This window comes from Macaca mulatta, chromosome 1 (genome assembly GCF_049350105.2).
Source record: "Macaca mulatta isolate MMU2019108-1 chromosome 1, T2T-MMU8v2.0, whole genome shotgun sequence".
Taxonomy (NCBI): domain Eukaryota; kingdom Metazoa; phylum Chordata; class Mammalia; order Primates; family Cercopithecidae; genus Macaca; species Macaca mulatta.
Genome location: NC_133406.1, coordinates 20,380,818 through 20,398,536, shown reverse-complemented (window position 1 = coordinate 20,398,536; position 17,719 = coordinate 20,380,818). Strand labels below are relative to the sequence as shown.

Sequence of the window (17,719 nt, the reverse complement as noted above, 5' to 3'; positions counted from 1 at the left end):
AGAAAGAAAGGAAAGATAGCAAGGGAAGAAACAGAAAAGAATGAAAGTAAGAAGGAAAGCAAAAGAGAGAGAAAGAGCGAGATAGAAAGAGGGAGAGATAGAAAGAAAGAAGGAAAGAAAGAAAGGAAAGAAAGAGAGAAAGAAGGAAAGAAAGAAGGAAAGAAGAGTGAGTGAGAGAAGGGAAGAAAGGAAGGTAGAAAAGAAAGAAAGAAAGAGAAGAAAGCAAGCCAAAAAGCCTACAGCACCCGGTATTCCCAGGCGGTCTCCCATCCAAGTACTAACCAGGCCCGACCCTGCTTAGCTTCCGAGATCAGACGAGATCGGGCGCGTTCAGGGTGGTATGGCCGTAGACGCCGGCAGAGGCGCCTGGCTGCCCCAAGAGCCCGGCCCAGCCATGCCCGCCGGCTTCCAGCCCGCACCGCCAGCCCGGGGTCGCCGGGCTCGGATCGGGACCCCCGAGCCGCTCGCCCGCGGCCTTCCCCCGGCTGCCGAGCTCCCGAGCTTCCACCACGTCGGGCCCGCTCGGAACAGGGAGTGCTCCGAGGCGTCTGGGCCCAGGGCCCACGATCCTGGGACCCCGGCGGGTCCTCCGCCCTGTCGTGGAGGTATTCTTTTGGATCCCTGGCCGCTGGGGAGCTCCTGCGAGGCCCCCTCTTGGCCCACCCCCCCAGAGGCGTCAGGGCTGGCCAAGGGCGAACAGCCGGCCCAGCCGCGCCTGGCCTTTTTCTCACAAGGCCCCACCACGGTCGCTTGTCCCGACCAAGACCCGGCCGGTGGGCAAGAGGGCGTGGGGGCTGGGGTGTTGGGGGATGGCCCTGCTTTGCCCCGGGCTGGCACTAGAGCCGGCAGCCTGATCCCCGGCGAGAGGGGCTGAGAGAAACCCAGAAACACCCCACCACCACCAGCAGCAAATCCACAGCCCCACACACAGACACACCCGGGCGCTCGCGCGCGGGAACCCACACACGCGCGCGCGCTCACACACAGACACACACACACACACACACACACACACACACACACACACACACACACACGCACACACACACACGTGCACACAGAAACGGCTTGAAGGAGAGCAAGGAAGAGATAGATGGAGAGATTGAAACCGAGGGAGGGAGAGAGACAGCGATCGAGAGAGACAGGGGAGGTGGAGAGGGAAAGAGACAGAGAGGCAGAGATAGAGAGAGGGACAGAGAGAGCGAGAAAGACAGACAGAGAGGGAGAGACAGAGGAAAGGCGACAGAAATAGCGCGAGGTGCAGGGGCAAACCCAGAAGAGAGAGGGGCAGGGAGCTAGAGAGCGAGAGCGATAGAGCCTTGGAGAGGGAGCGCCCTGCTCCCGTAGGCAGGGCCCTTTTGAGCAGGCCGGGATAGGGTGGAGGGGGCTTGGGCTGGGCCAGAACAGGGTGGCCAGGCCGTCCATGCGAGAGGAGCAACGGAGCGCTGAGACGGGTTTTGTCTTGGATTAATTGCTTGCTTTGGGGGTGGGTTTCGTAGGCTCCTTCCTGTGTTGGCACCTCCCTGTGCTCTTGGTGCGGTGCGGTGGGCCCCTTGATTTGCAGAGTGCGCCCGCCCTTTTGGCGGGAGCCGTGGCACCGGGCGTGCCCACGGGGCCCGAGGCCTGGGTCTCTGGCGTGTCCTCGGGACTGGAGTTTACACGAAGTTGGTGGCAATGGGAATCCGGGTGCACAGGGACTGTTTTCCTGGTTGCTGGCGAAGCAATGTCCTTCCCCCGGATAAAGCAGCCCCTGCGTTCTGGAGCGGAGGTCTCGGCTGGCGTCTGTGGCACCCGCTGGCCCTGCCCGCCCCTTCCCCCGGTTTGGAAGGTTGCGGCGGCGCCCGCCCGGTGAATGGATTGAATCGCCTGTGCGTTCCGGGAGCGGGAAGGCGCCGGGAACGGCAGGGAACCCGCGCCTGCGCCTTTGGGGTCCGGCCTCCTGCCCTCCAGGGCTGGAGCCGGGCTCCTGGCCGGGCGGCGGCGAGGCGGAAGCGGTGGGATGCTGCTGCCCGGTGGTGCTTTGGTGGCGGACCCCCAGGAGGAGGTCCCCGGCTGCGGCGGGGGTGTAGGCGGGCGACAAGGGGGGAGCAGAGTCCGGGGAGGTTGGGAAGCATGGCGATAGTAGGGGCAAGGGAGGGAGAGGGGAAGCCACAAAAGCCTACAGCAGGCCGGGCGCGGTGGATCACGCCTGTAGTCCCAGCACTTTGGGAGGCCGAGGCGGGTGGATCACGACGTCAGGAGATCCAGACCAGCCTGGCTAACACGGTGAAACCCCGTCTCCACTAAAACGACAAAACATGAGCCGGGCGTGGTGGCGGGCGCCTGTAGTCCCAGCTGTTTGGGAGGCTGAGGCAGGAGAATGGCGTGAACCCGGGAGGCGGAGCTTGCAGTGAGCCGAGATCTTGCCACTGCACTCCAGGCTGGGTGACAGCGAGACTCCGTCTGGAAGAAAAAGGAAAGACAGAAAGAAAGAAGGAAAGAAAGAAAGAAGGAAGGAAAGAAAGAAAGAAGGAAGGAAGGAAGGAAGGAAGGAAGGAAGGAAAGAAAGAAAGAAAGAAAGAAAGAAAGAAAGGAAGGAAAGAAAGAAAGGAGCAAAGAGAAGAAAGAAAGAAAGAAAGAAAGAGAAAGGAAGAAAAGAAAGTGAGAAAGAAAAGCAAGAAAGAAGGAAAGAACGAAATAAAGAAAGAGAAAGAGAGAGAAAGAAAGAGACAGAGAGATAGGAGAAAGAAAGAAGGAAAGCAAGAAAGAAGAAAGAACGAGAAGAAAGAAAAGGAAGATAGCAAGGGAAGAAAAGAAAAGAATGAAAGAAAGAAGGAAAGAAAGAAAGAGCAAGCAAGAGAGAGGGAGAGAGAAAGAAAGAAGGAAAGAAAGGAGGAAGGATAGAAAGAAAGATAGAGAGGTAGAAAGAAAGAAAGAAGGAAAGACAGCAGAACGAAAGAAAGAAAGAGAGAGAGACAAAGAAAGAAAGGAAAGATAGCAAGGGAAGAAACAGAAAAGAATGAAAGTAAGAAGGAAAGCAAAAGAGAGAGAAAGAGCGAGATAGAAAGAGGGAGAGATAGAAAGAAAGAAGGAAAGAAAGAAAGAAAGGAAAGAAAGAGAGAAAGAAGGAAAGAAAGAAGGAAAGAAGAGTGAGTGAGAGAAGGGAAGAAAGGAAGGTAGAAAAGAAAGAAAGAAAGAGAAGAAAGCAAGCCAAAAAGCCTACAGCACCCGGTATTCCCAGGCGGTCTCCCATCCAAGTACTAACCAGGCCCGACCCTGCTTAGCTTCCGAGATCAGACGAGATCGGGCGCGTTCAGGGTGGTATGGCCGTAGACGCCGGCAGAGGCGCCTGGCTGCCCCAAGAGCCCGGCCCAGCCATGCCCGCCGGCTTCCAGCCCGCACCGCCAGCCCGGGGTCGTCGTGCTCGGATCGGGATCCCGGAGCCTCTTCGCCTGCTGCCTCTCCCGGCTGCCGAGCTCCCGAGCTTCCACCACGTCGGGCCCGCTCGGAACAGGGAGTGCTCCGAGGCGTCAGGGCCCACAGCCCACGATCCTGGGACCCCGTCGGGTCCTCCGCCCTGTCGCGCAGGTATTCTTTGGGATCCCTGGCCGCTCAGGAATCCTGCGAGGGCCCCTCTTGCCCCCTCACCCAGAGTCGTCGAGGCTGGCGAAGGGCGAACAGCGTATTATCAAATGTCTTCTCTGACCACAACAAAATCGAGTTAAAAATCAATAACACAAGGAAAACTGATAAACTGACCTGTTTTCTTTTTGGAAAGTACAGAACACACTGCTATGGTCTGAATGTCCCCCAAAATTTATATGCTGAAATTTATTTGCCAATATGATAGTATTAAGAGGTGGGCACTGGCCTGGGGTGGTGGCTAACGCTGTCATCCCAGCACTTTGGAAGGGAAAGGCAGTCAGATTGTTCGAGCCCAGGAGTTCAAGACCAGCCAGGGCAAAATGGCAAAACTTGTCTCTAGAAAAAACACCAAATTCGGTGGGCGTGGTGGTGCAGGCCTGTAGTCCCAGCTACTCAGGAGGCTGAAGCAGGAGGACTGGTTGAGCCTGGGAGGTCAAGGCTGCAGTGAGCCATGATCAGGCTACAGGCTACTGCACTGCCGTAGGGGCAATAGAATGAGACCCTGTCTCAAACAAAAAAAAGAAAAAGAAAAAAAAAAAAAGGGTAAAAAGGTGGATTCTTTAGGAGGCGATTATCTCATGAGGGTAGAAGTCCTTATGGATGAAATTAGAGCCCTTAGAAAAGGACTTGAGTGGGTTCATTCCCTCCGTCTCCTCCGTGTGGGGACACAATGTTCTTCCCCTCTGAAAGATGAAGCAACGTTGTGTCATCTTGGAAGGAGAGACTGGGCCCTCCTTAGACACTGAATGGGCTGATGACTTGACCTTGGACACCCCAGCCTTGAGAACTGAGAGAAATAAATGTCTCTTTTTAATAAATTATCCAGTCTCAGGTATTTGAAGAGATTCAGATATTTGCTTAAACAACCAATGGGTTAAAGAAGAAACCACAAGAGAAATCAGAAAATACAGTTGGGTGTCAGTATCCACAGGGGATTGGTTCCAGGACCCCGTAAGTAGGCCAAAATCCACACAGAGTCAAGTCTTGCAGTTGGCCCTGTAAAACCTGGGCATTAAAAAAGTTAGGCCGCTGTATCCTCAGGGTTTGCGCTCTGTGAAGACTGTATTTTCAATCTGCCTTTGGTTACAGATGCAGAATTAATGAAATCAGAGGACCTACTGTACTTATTGAAAACAATTCCTGTATAAGTGCACCCTTGCAGTTCAAACCCATGTTGTTCAAGGCTCAGCTGTACTCAGAAATGAATGAAAATGAAAACACAGCATAGCCAAACTTTGGGATGCAGTGAAAGCAGTGCTAACAGGGAAATTTATAGTGTGAAATGCTTACATGAAAAAAACCTAAAGAAAGCCAGGCGTCGCGGTTAATGCCTGTAATCCCAGCACTTTGGGAGGCTGAGGTGAGCCAATCACCTGAGGTCAGGAGTTCGAGACTAGCCTGAACAACAGGGAGAAACCCTGTCTCTGCTGAAAATACAAAATTAGCCGGTTGTGGTGGCAGGCGCCTGTAATCCCAGCGACTTGGGAGGCTGAAGCAAGAGAATTGCTTAAACCTGGGAGGCAGAGGTTGCAGTGAGCCGAGATCGCACCATTGCACTCCAGCCTGGGCAACAAGAGCGAGACTCCCTCTCAAAAGAAAACAAAACAAAAAACACCCAAAGGACCTCAAATTAGCAATCTAAATTTACAATTTAGGCACTAGAAAAGAACAAATTAAACCCTAGGAAGGAAAGAAAGAAAGATTAATTCAGAAATAAATAAAACAGAAAATACAAAAATGGAGAAAATCAACAAAACTGAAAGTTGGTTTTCTAAAAGATCAAATTGACAAACTTTATGGAGTGACTAAGAAAAAAAGAGAGAATACTCAAATTACGAAAATCAGAAATGGAAGTGGGGACATTACTATTGGATCCAGTCAAAATGAAAACGATTGGCAGGGTGAAGTGGCTCACACCTATAATCCCAGCACTTTGGGAGGCCGAGGCATGCAGATCACTTGAGGTTAGGAGTTCAAGACTAACCTGGCCAACATGGTGAAACCATCTCTACTAAAAATACAAAAAAAATTAGCCGGGTGTGGTGGTAGGCCCCTGTAATCCCAGCTACTCGGGAGGTTCAGGCAGGTGAATCACTTTAGCTCAGGAGTTCAAGACCAGCCTGGGAGATATGGTCAAACCCGGTCTTTACAAAAAAAAAAAAAAAAGATAAAAAGGAAAGAAAAAAATAAATTAAAGAAAGAAAGAAAGAAAGAAGAAAATTCAGCCCATCTTGATGGCAAAAGCCTGTTGTCCCAGCTACTGAGGAGGCTGAGGTAGGAGGATCGCTTGAACCTGGGAGGTGGAGGTTGTAATGAGCCTAGATCACACCACTGCACTCTAGCCTAGGTGACAGATGAGATCCTGTCTCAAAGAAATAAATGAATAGGATTGTAAGAGAGTGCTAAGAACAATTGTACACCAACATATTGGATAACTTGGATGAAATGGATAAATTCCTAGGAACATGAACCCTACCAAGACTAAATCACAAAGAAAGTGAAAATCTGAATAGACTAGTAACTAGTAAGGAGACTGAATCAGTAACCCAATATCTCCTGCCAAAAAAAAAAAAAAAAAAAAGCCTTGGACTTGACTTCTCTATCAAATATTTAGAGAACGAATAGTAATCCTTGTTAATCCTGCCAAAACCTTGAAGAGGAGGGAGTATTCCCTAACTCATTCTATGAGGCTACAATTGCCCTGATACCAAAGCAAGACAAAGATTTTACAAGAGAAAACTGTAGAATAATATCCCATATGAAGATCGATGCCTAAAACTCCTCACCATATCCTAAGACTGTGAGGTGAAATTCATCACAGAAAAGGAAAGCCAAGCAGAAGCCTAAAACTATACCCCTAGTCTGACCGGGCGCTGGTGACTCACGCCTGTAATCCTAGCACTTTGGGTATCCTAGCACTTTGGGAAAGTGGGTGGATCGCCTGAAGTTGGGAGTTCCAGACCAAGACCAAGCTAACCAACATGGAGAAGCCCCGTCTCTACTAAAAATACAAAATTAGCCAGGTGTGGTGGTGCATGCCTGTAATCCCAGCTACTCAGGAGGCTGAGGCAGGAGAATGGCGTGAACCCGGGAGGCGGAGCTTGCAGTGGGCCCAGATCTTGCCACTGCACTCCAGGTTGGGTGACAGAGTGAGACTCCGTCTGGAAGAAAAAGGAAAGAAAGAAAGAAACCAAGTAGGAAAGAAAGAAAGAAAGAAAGAAAGAAAGAAAGAAAGAAAGAAAGAAAGAAAGAAAGAGAGAAAGAAAGAGAGAAAGAAAGAAAGAGAGAAAGAGTGAGAGAGAAAGAGAGAGAGAGAGAAAGAAAGAGAGAGAAAGAAACAAGGGAAAGATAGTAAGGGAAGAAAAAGAAAAGAATGAAAGTAAGAAGGAAAGAAAGAAAGGAAGAAAGAGGCAAAGACCGAAGAAAGCATGAAACAAAGAAAGAAAGAAAGAAAGAAAGGAAGAGAAAGGAAGAAAGTGAGAAAGAAAGAAAAGCAAGAGAAAAGGAAAGAATGAAATAAAGAAAGAGAAAGAAAGAGACAGAGAGATAGGAGAAAGAAAGAAAGAAGGAAAGAAAAGAAAAGAGAAAGAAAGAAAACAAAGATAGCAAGGGAAGAAAAAGAAAAGAAGGAAAGAAAGAGAGAAAGAGCGAGAAAGAGAGAGAGAGAGAAAGAAGGAAAGAAAGAAAGAAAACAAAGAGAGAAAGAAAGAAGGAAGGAAAGAAAGAAAGAGTGATAGAGAGATAGAGAGGAAGGAAGAAAGGAAGGAAGGAAGGAAGAAAGAGAAAGAGAGAGAGACAAAGAAAGAAAGGAAAGATAGCAAGGGAAGAAACAGAAAAGAATGAAAGTAAGAAGGAAAGCAAAAGAGAGAGAAAGAGCGAGATAGAAAGAGGGAGAGATAGAAAGAAAGAAGGAAAGAAAGAAAGGAAAGAAAGAGAGAAAGAAGGAAAGAAAGAAGGAAAGAAGAGTGAGTGAGAGAAGGGAAGAAAGGAAGGTAGAAAAGAAAGAAAGAAAGAGAAGAAAGCAAGCCAAAAAGCCTACAGCACCCGGTATTCCCAGGCGGTCTCCCATCCAAGTACTAACCAGGCCCGACCCTGCTTAGCTTCCGAGATCAGACGAGATCGGGCGCGTTCAGGGTGGTATGGCCGTAGACGCCGGCAGAGGCGCCTGGCTGCCCCAAGAGCCCGGCCCAGCCATGCCCGCCGGCTTCCAGCCCGCACCGCCAGCCCGGGGTCGCCGGGCTCGGATCGGGACCCCCGAGCCGCTCGCCCGCGGCCTTCCCCCGGCTGCCGAGCTCCCGAGCTTCCACCACGTCGGGCCCGCTCGGAACAGGGAGTGCTCCGAGGCGTCTGGGCCCAGGGCCCACGATCCTGGGACCCCGGCGGGTCCTCCGCCCTGTCGTGGAGGTATTCTTTTGGATCCCTGGCCGCTGGGGAGCTCCTGCGAGGCCCCCTCTTGGCCCACCCCCCCAGAGGCGTCAGGGCTGGCCAAGGGCGAACAGCCGGCCCAGCCGCGCCTGGCCTTTTTCTCACAAGGCCCCACCACGGTCGCTTGTCCCGACCAAGACCCGGCCGGTGGGCAAGAGGGCGTGGGGGCTGGGGTGTTGGGGGATGGCCCTGCTTTGCCCCGGGCTGGCACTAGAGCCGGCAGCCTGATCCCCGGCGAGAGGGGCTGAGAGAAACCCAGAAACACCCCACCACCACCAGCAGCAAATCCACAGCCCCACACACAGACACACCCGGGCGCTCGCGCGCGGGAACCCACACACGCGCGCGCGCTCACACACAGACACACACACACACACACACACACACACACACACACACACACACACACACGCACACACACACACGTGCACACAGAAACGGCTTGAAGGAGAGCAAGGAAGAGATAGATGGAGAGATTGAAACCGAGGGAGGGAGAGAGACAGCGATCGAGAGAGACAGGGGAGGTGGAGAGGGAAAGAGACAGAGAGGCAGAGATAGAGAGAGGGACAGAGAGAGCGAGAAAGACAGACAGAGAGGGAGAGACAGAGGAAAGGCGACAGAAATAGCGCGAGGTGCAGGGGCAAACCCAGAAGAGAGAGGGGCAGGGAGCTAGAGAGCGAGAGCGATAGAGCCTTGGAGAGGGAGCGCCCTGCTCCCGTAGGCAGGGCCCTTTTGAGCAGGCCGGGATAGGGTGGAGGGGGCTTGGGCTGGGCCAGAACAGGGTGGCCAGGCCGTCCATGCGAGAGGAGCAACGGAGCGCTGAGACGGGTTTTGTCTTGGATTAATTGCTTGCTTTGGGGGTGGGTTTCGTAGGCTCCTTCCTGTGTTGGCACCTCCCTGTGCTCTTGGTGCGGTGCGGTGGGCCCCTTGATTTGCAGAGTGCGCCCGCCCTTTTGGCGGGAGCCGTGGCACCGGGCGTGCCCACGGGGCCCGAGGCCTGGGTCTCTGGCGTGTCCTCGGGACTGGAGTTTACACGAAGTTGGTGGCAATGGGAATCCGGGTGCACAGGGACTGTTTTCCTGGTTGCTGGCGAAGCAATGTCCTTCCCCCGGATAAAGCAGCCCCTGCGTTCTGGAGCGGAGGTCTCGGCTGGCGTCTGTGGCACCCGCTGGCCCTGCCCGCCCCTTCCCCCGGTTTGGAAGGTTGCGGCGGCGCCCGCCCGGTGAATGGATTGAATCGCCTGTGCGTTCCGGGAGCGGGAAGGCGCCGGGAACGGCAGGGAACCCGCGCCTGCGCCTTTGGGGTCCGGCCTCCTGCCCTCCAGGGCTGGAGCCGGGCTCCTGGCCGGGCGGCGGCGAGGCGGAAGCGGTGGGATGCTGCTGCCCGGTGGTGCTTTGGTGGCGGACCCCCAGGAGGAGGTCCCCGGCTGCGGCGGGGGTGTAGGCGGGCGACAAGGGGGGAGCAGAGTCCGGGGAGGTTGGGAAGCATGGCGATAGTAGGGGCAAGGGAGGGAGAGGGGAAGCCACAAAAGCCTACAGCAGGCCGGGCGCGGTGGATCACGCCTGTAGTCCCAGCACTTTGGGAGGCCGAGGCGGGTGGATCACGACGTCAGGAGATCCAGACCAGCCTGGCTAACACGGTGAAACCCCGTCTCCACTAAAACGACAAAACATGAGCCGGGCGTGGTGGCGGGCGCCTGTAGTCCCAGCTGTTTGGGAGGCTGAGGCAGGAGAATGGCGTGAACCCGGGAGGCGGAGCTTGCAGTGAGCCGAGATCTTGCCACTGCACTCCAGGCTGGGTGACAGCGAGACTCCGTCTGGAAGAAAAAGGAAAGACAGAAAGAAAGAAGGAAAGAAAGAAAGAAGGAAGGAAAGAAAGAAAGAAGGAAGGAAGGAAGGAAGGAAGGAAGGAAGGAAAGAAAGAAAGAAAGAAAGAAAGAAAGAAAGGAAGGAAAGAAAGAAAGGAGCAAAGAGAAGAAAGAAAGAAAGAAAGAAAGAGAAAGGAAGAAAAGAAAGTGAGAAAGAAAAGCAAGAAAGAAGGAAAGAACGAAATAAAGAAAGAGAAAGAGAGAGAAAGAAAGAGACAGAGAGATAGGAGAAAGAAAGAAGGAAAGCAAGAAAGAAGAAAGAACGAGAAGAAAGAAAAGGAAGATAGCAAGGGAAGAAAAGAAAAGAATGAAAGAAAGAAGGAAAGAAAGAAAGAGCAAGCAAGAGAGAGGGAGAGAGAAAGAAAGAAGGAAAGAAAGGAGGAAGGATAGAAAGAAAGATAGAGAGGTAGAAAGAAAGAAAGAAGGAAAGACAGCAGAACGAAAGAAAGAAAGAGAGAGAGACAAAGAAAGAAAGGAAAGATAGCAAGGGAAGAAACAGAAAAGAATGAAAGTAAGAAGGAAAGCAAAAGAGAGAGAAAGAGCGAGATAGAAAGAGGGAGAGATAGAAAGAAAGAAGGAAAGAAAGAAAGGAAAGAAAGAGAGAAAGAAGGAAAGAGAAAGGAAAGAAGAGTGAGTGAGAGAAGGGAAGAAAGGAAGGTAGAAAAGAAAGAAAGAAAGAGAAGAAAGCAAGCCATAAAGCCTACAGCACCCGGTATTCCCAGGCGGTCTCCCATCCAAGTACTAACCAGGCCCGACCCTGCTTAGCTTCCGAGATCAGACGAGATCGGGCGCGTTCAGGGTGGTATGGCCGTAGACGCCGGCAGAGGCGCCTGGCTGCCCCAAGAGCCCGGCCCAGCCATGCCCGCCGGCTTCCAGCCCGCACCGCCAGCCCGGGGTCGTCGTGCTCGGATCGGGATCCCGGAGCCTCTTCGCCTGCTGCCTCTCCCGGCTGCCGAGCTCCCGAGCTTCCACCACGTCGGGCCCGCTCGGAACAGGGAGTGCTCCGAGGCGTCAGGGCCCACAGCCCACGATCCTGGGACCCCGTCGGGTCCTCCGCCCTGTCGCGCAGGTATTCTTTGGGATCCCTGGCCGCTCAGGAATCCTGCGAGGGCCCCTCTTGCCCCCTCACCCAGAGTCGTCGAGGCTGGCGAAGGGCGAACAGCGTATTATCAAATGTCTTCTCTGACCACAACAAAATCGAGTTAAAAATCAATAACACAAGGAAAACTGATAAACTGACCTGTTTTCTTTTTGGAAAGTACAGAACACACTGCTATGGTCTGAATGTCCCCCAAAATTTATATGCTGAAATTTATTTGCCAATATGATAGTATTAAGAGGTGGGCACTGGCCTGGGGTGGTGGCTAACGCTGTCATCCCAGCACTTTGGAAGGGAAAGGCAGTCAGATTGTTCGAGCCCAGGAGTTCAAGACCAGCCAGGGCAAAATGGCAAAACTTGTCTCTAGAAAAAACACCAAATTCGGTGGGCGTGGTGGTGCAGGCCTGTAGTCCCAGCTACTCAGGAGGCTGAAGCAGGAGGACTGGTTGAGCCTGGGAGGTCAAGGCTGCAGTGAGCCATGATCAGGCTACAGGCTACTGCACTGCCGTAGGGGCAATAGAATGAGACCCTGTCTCAAACAAAAAAAAGAAAAAGAAAAAAAAAAAAAGGGTAAAAAGGTGGATTCTTTAGGAGGCGATTATCTCATGAGGGTAGAAGTCCTTATGGATGAAATTAGAGCCCTTAGAAAAGGACTTGAGTGGGTTCATTCCCTCCGTCTCCTCCGTGTGGGGACACAATGTTCTTCCCCTCTGAAAGATGAAGCAACGTTGTGTCATCTTGGAAGGAGAGACTGGGCCCTCCTTAGACACTGAATGGGCTGATGACTTGACCTTGGACACCCCAGCCTTGAGAACTGAGAGAAATAAATGTCTCTTTTTAATAAATTATCCAGTCTCAGGTATTTGAAGAGATTCAGATATTTGCTTAAACAACCAATGGGTTAAAGAAGAAACCACAAGAGAAATCAGAAAATACAGTTGGGTGTCAGTATCCACAGGGGATTGGTTCCAGGACCCCGTAAGTAGGCCAAAATCCACACAGAGTCAAGTCTTGCAGTTGGCCCTGTAAAACCTGGGCATTAAAAAAGTTAGGCCGCTGTATCCTCAGGGTTTGCGCTCTGTGAAGACTGTATTTTCAATCTGCCTTTGGTTACAGATGCAGAATTAATGAAATCAGAGGACCTACTGTACTTATTGAAAACAATTCCTGTATAAGTGCACCCTTGCAGTTCAAACCCATGTTGTTCAAGGCTCAGCTGTACTCAGAAATGAATGAAAATGAAAACACAGCATAGCCAAACTTTGGGATGCAGTGAAAGCAGTGCTAACAGGGAAATTTATAGTGTGAAATGCTTACATGAAAAAAACCTAAAGAAAGCCAGGCGTCGCGGTTAATGCCTGTAATCCCAGCACTTTGGGAGGCTGAGGTGAGCCAATCACCTGAGGTCAGGAGTTCGAGACTAGCCTGAACAACAGGGAGAAACCCTGTCTCTGCTGAAAATACAAAATTAGCCGGTTGTGGTGGCAGGCGCCTGTAATCCCAGCGACTTGGGAGGCTGAAGCAAGAGAATTGCTTAAACCTGGGAGGCAGAGGTTGCAGTGAGCCGAGATCGCACCATTGCACTCCAGCCTGGGCAACAAGAGCGAGACTCCCTCTCAAAAGAAAACAAAACAAAAAACACCCAAAGGACCTCAAATTAGCAATCTAAATTTACAATTTAGGCACTAGAAAAGAACAAATTAAACCCTAGGAAGGAAAGAAAGAAAGATTAATTCAGAAATAAATAAAACAGAAAATACAAAAATGGAGAAAATCAACAAAACTGAAAGTTGGTTTTTTAAAAGATCAAATTGACAAACTTTATGGAGTGACTAAGAAAAAAAGAGAGAATACTCAAATTACGAAAATCAGAAATGGAAGTGGGGACATTACTATTGGATCCAGTCAAAATGAAAACGATTGGCAGGGTGAAGTGGCTCACACCTATAATCCCAGCACTTTGGGAGGCCGAGGCATGCAGATCACTTGAGGTTAGGAGTTCAAGACTAACCTGGCCAACATGGTGAAACCATCTCTACTAAAAATACAAAAAAAATTAGCCGGGTGTGGTGGTAGGCCCCTGTAATCCCAGCTACTCGGGAGGTTCAGGCAGGTGAATCACTTTAGCTCAGGAGTTCAAGACCAGCCTGGGAGATATGGTCAAACCCGGTCTTTACAAAAAAAAAAAAAAAAGATAAAAAGGAAAGAAAAAAATAAATTAAAGAAAGAAAGAAAGAAAGAAGAAAATTCAGCCCATCTTGATGGCAAAAGCCTGTTGTCCCAGCTACTGAGGAGGCTGAGGTAGGAGGATCGCTTGAACCTGGGAGGTGGAGGTTGTAATGAGCCTAGATCACACCACTGCACTCTAGCCTAGGTGACAGATGAGATCCTGTCTCAAAGAAATAAATGAATAGGATTGTAAGAGAGTGCTAAGAACAATTGTACACCAACATATTGGATAACTTGGATGAAATGGATAAATTCCTAGGAACATGAACCCTACCAAGACTAAATCACAAAGAAAGTGAAAATCTGAATAGACTAGTAACTAGTAAGGAGACTGAATCAGTAACCCAATATCTCCTGCCAAAAAAAAAAAAAAAAAAAAGCCTTGGACTTGACTTCTCTATCAAATATTTAGAGAACGAATAGTAATCCTTGTTAATCCTGCCAAAACCTTGAAGAGGAGGGAGTATTCCCTAACTCATTCTATGAGGCTACAATTGCCCTGATACCAAAGCAAGACAAAGATTTTACAAGAGAAAACTGTAGAATAATATCCCATATGAAGATCGATGCCTAAAACTCCTCACCATATCCTAAGACTGTGAGGTGAAATTCATCACAGAAAAGGAAAGCCAAGCAGAAGCCTAAAACTATACCCCTAGTCTGACCGGGCGCTGGTGACTCACGCCTGTAATCCTAGCACTTTGGGTATCCTAGCACTTTGGGAAAGTGGGTGGATCGCCTGAAGTTGGGAGTTCCAGACCAAGACCAAGCTAACCAACATGGAGAAGCCCCGTCTCTACTAAAAATACAAAATTAGCCAGGTGTGGTGGTGCATGCCTGTAATCCCAGCTACTCAGGAGGCTGAGGCAGGAGAATGGCGTGAACCCGGGAGGCGGAGCTTGCAGTGGGCCCAGATCTTGCCACTGCACTCCAGGTTGGGTGACAGAGTGAGACTCCGTCTGGAAGAAAAAGGAAAGAAAGAAAGAAACCAAGTAGGAAAGAAAGAAAGAAAGAAAGAAAGAAAGAAAGAAAGAAAGAAAGAAAGAAAGAAAGAAAGAAAGAAAGAAAGAGAGAAAGAAAGAGAGAAAGAAAGAAAGAGAGAAAGAGTGAGAGAGAAAGAGAGAGAGAGAGAAAGAAAGAGAGAGAAAGAAACAAGGGAAAGATAGTAAGGGAAGAAAAAGAAAAGAATGAAAGTAAGAAGGAAAGAAAGAAAGGAAGAAAGAGGCAAAGACCGAAGAAAGCATGAAACAAAGAAAGAAAGAAAGGAAGAGAAAGGAAGAAAGTGAGAAAGAAAGAAAAGCAAGAGAAAAGGAAAGAATGAAATAAAGAAAGAGAAAGAAAGAGACAGAGAGATAGGAGAAAGAAAGAAAGAAGGAAAGAAAAGAAAAGAGAAAGAAAGAAAACAAAGATAGCAAGGGAAGAAAAAGAAAAGAAGGAAAGAAAGAGAGAAAGAGCGAGAAAGAGAGAGAGAGAGAAAGAAGGAAAGAAAGAAAGAAAACAAAGAGAGAAAGAAAGAAGGAAGGAAAGAAAGAAAGAGTGATAGAGAGATAGAGAGGAAGGAAGAAAGGAAGGAAGGAAGGAAGAAAGAGAAAGAGAGAGAGACAAAGAAAGAAAGGAAAGATAGCAAGGGAAGAAACAGAAAAGAATGAAAGTAAGAAGGAAAGCAAAAGAGAGAGAAAGAGCGAGATAGAAAGAGGGAGAGATAGAAAGAAAGAAGGAAAGAAAGAAAGGAAAGAAAGAGAGAAAGAAGGAAAGAAAGAAGGAAAGAAGAGTGAGTGAGAGAAGGGAAGAAAGGAAGGTAGAAAAGAAAGAAAGAAAGAGAAGAAAGCAAGCCAAAAAGCCTACAGCACCCGGTATTCCCAGGCGGTCTCCCATCCAAGTACTAACCAGGCCCGACCCTGCTCAGCTTCCGAGATCAGACGAGATCGGGCGCGTTCAGGGTGGTATGGCCGTAGACGCCGGCAGAGGCGCCTGGCTGCCCCAAGAGCCCGGCCCAGCCATGCCCGCCGGCTTCCAGCCCGCACCGCCAGCCCGGGGTCGCCGGGCTCGGATCGGGACCCCCGAGCCGCTCGCCCGCGGCCTTCCCCCGGCTGCCGAGCTCCCGAGCTTCCACCACGTCGGGCCCGCTCGGAACAGGGAGTGCTCCGAGGCGTCTGGGCCCAGGGCCCACGATCCTGGGACCCCGGCGGGTCCTCCGCCCTGTCGTGGAGGTATTCTTTTGGATCCCTGGCCGCTGGGGAGCTCCTGCGAGGCCCCCTCTTGGCCCACCCCCCCAGAGGCGTCAGGGCTGGCCAAGGGCGAACAGCCGGCCCAGCCGCGCCTGGCCTTTTTCTCACAACGCCCCCACCACGGTCGCTTGTCCCGACCAAGACCCGGCCGGTGGGCAAGAGGGCGTGGGGGCTGGGGTGTTGGGGGATGGCCCTGCTTTGCCCCGGGCTGGCACTAGAGCCGGCAGCCTGATCCCCGGCGAGAGGGGCTGAGAGAAACCCAGAAACACCCCACCACCACCAGCAGCAAATCCACAGCCCCACACACAGACACACCCGGGCGCTCGCGCGCGGGAACCCACACACGCGCGCGCGCTCACACACAGACACACACGCACACACACACACACACACACACACACACACGCACACACACACACGTGCACACAGAAACGGCTTGAAGGAGAGCAAGGAAGAGATAGATGGAGAGATTGAAACCGAGGGAGGGAGAGAGACAGCGATCGAGAGAGACAGGGGAGGTGGAGAGGGAAAGAGACAGAGAGGCAGAGATAGAGAGAGGGACAGAGAGAGCGAGAAAGACAGACAGAGAGGGAGAGACAGAGGAAAGGCGACAGAAATAGCGCGAGGTGCAGGGGCAAACCCAGAAGAGAGAGGGGCAGGGAGCTAGAGAGCGAGAGCGATAGAGCCTTGGAGAGGGAGCGCCCTGCTCCCGTAGGCAGGGCCCTTTTGAGCAGGCCGGGATAGGGTGGAGGGGGCTTGGGCTGGGCCAGAACAGGGTGGCCAGGCCGTCCATGCGAGAGGAGCAACGGAGCGCTGAGACGGGTTTTGTCTTGGATTAATTGCTTGCTTTGGGGGTGGGTTTCGTAGGCTCCTTCCTGTGTTGGCACCTCCCTGTGCTCTTGGTGCGGTGCGGTGGGCCCCTTGATTTGCAGAGTGCGCCCGCCCTTTTGGCGGGAGCCGTGGCACCGGGCGTGCCCACGGGGCCCGAGGCCTGGGTCTCTGGCGTGTCCTCGGGACTGGAGTTTACACGAAGTTGGTGGCAATGGGAATCCGGGTGCACAGGGACTGTTTTCCTGGTTGCTGGCGAAGCAATGTCCTTCCCCCGGATAAAGCAGCCCCTGCGTTCTGGAGCGGAGGTCTCGGCTGGCGTCTGTGGCACCCGCTGGCCCTGCCCGCCCCTTCCCCCGGTTTGGAAGGTTGCGGCGGCGCCCGCCCGGTGAATGGATTGAATCGCCTGTGCGTTCCGGGAGCGGGAAGGCGCCGGGAACGGCAGGGAACCCGCGCCTGCGCCTTTGGGGTCCGGCCTCCTGCCCTCCAGGGCTGGAGCCGGGCTCCTGGCCGGGCGGCGGCGAGGCGGAAGCGGTGGGATGCTGCTGCCCGGTGGTGCTTTGGTGGCGGACCCCCAGGAGGAGGTCCCCGGCTGCGGCGGGGGTGTAGGCGGGCGACAAGGGGGGAGCAGAGTCCGGGGAGGTTGGGAAGCATGGCGATAGTAGGGGCAAGGGAGGGAGAGGGGAAGCCACAAAAGCCTACAGCAGGCCGGGCGCGGTGGATCACGCCTGTAGTCCCAGCACTTTGGGAGGCCGAGGCGGGTGGATCACGACGTCAGGAGATCCAGACCAGCCTGGCTAACACGGTGAAACCCCGTCTCCACTAAAACGACAAAACATGAGCCGGGCGTGGTGGCGGGCGCCTGTAGTCCCAGCTGTTTGGGAGGCTGAGGCAGGAGAATGGCGTGAACCCGGGAGGCGGAGCTTGCAGTGAGCCGAGATCTTGCCACTGCACTCCAGGCTGGGTGACAGCGAGACTCCGTCTGGAAGAAAAAGGAAAGACAGAAAGAAAGAAGGAAAGAAAGAAAGAAGGAAGGAAAGAAAGAAAGAAGGAAGGAAGGAAGGAAGGAAGGAAGGAAAGAAAGAAAGAAAGAAAGAAAGAAAGGAAGGAAAGAAAGAAAGGAGCAAAGAGAAGAAAGAAAGAAAGAAAGAAAGAGAAAGGAAGAAAAGAAAGTGAGAAAGAAAAGCAAGAAAGAAGGAAAGAACGAAATAAAGAAAGAGAAAGAGAGAGAAAGAAAGAGACAGAGAGATAGGAGAAAGAAAGAAGGAAAGCAAGAAAGAAGAAAGAACGAGAAGAAAGAAAAGGAAGATAGCAAGGGAAGAAAAGAAAAGAATGAAAGAAAGAAGGAAAGAAAGAAAGAGCAAGCAAGAGAGAGGGAGAGAGAAAGAAAGAAGGAAAGAAAGGAGGAAGGATAGAAAG

The 17,719-nt window shown here is 51.6% G+C and overlaps 5 non-coding genes across 5 annotated transcripts; all 5 read right to left on the bottom strand.

Moving 5' to 3' along the window:
- Positions 1–233: 233 nt before the first annotated feature.
- LOC114675739 (5S ribosomal RNA) lies at positions 234–352 on the bottom strand. Its single transcript, XR_003726549.1, has one exon. It is a non-coding gene; the product is annotated as a 5S ribosomal RNA (ribosomal RNA).
- A 2,843-nt stretch (positions 353–3,195) lies between these two features.
- LOC114675636 (5S ribosomal RNA) lies at positions 3,196–3,314 on the bottom strand. The gene has a single exon (XR_003726543.2). It is a non-coding gene; the product is annotated as a 5S ribosomal RNA (ribosomal RNA).
- A 4,342-nt stretch (positions 3,315–7,656) lies between these two features.
- LOC114675913 (5S ribosomal RNA) lies at positions 7,657–7,775 on the bottom strand. The gene has a single exon (XR_013413214.1). It is a non-coding gene; the product is annotated as a 5S ribosomal RNA (ribosomal RNA).
- A 2,838-nt stretch (positions 7,776–10,613) lies between these two features.
- LOC114675920 (5S ribosomal RNA) lies at positions 10,614–10,732 on the bottom strand. The gene has a single exon (XR_013413185.1). It is a non-coding gene; the product is annotated as a 5S ribosomal RNA (ribosomal RNA).
- A 4,350-nt stretch (positions 10,733–15,082) lies between these two features.
- On the bottom strand, positions 15,083–15,201 carry LOC144338926 (5S ribosomal RNA). The gene has a single exon (XR_013413318.1). It is a non-coding gene; the product is annotated as a 5S ribosomal RNA (ribosomal RNA).
- Positions 15,202–17,719: the final 2,518 nt, after the last annotated feature.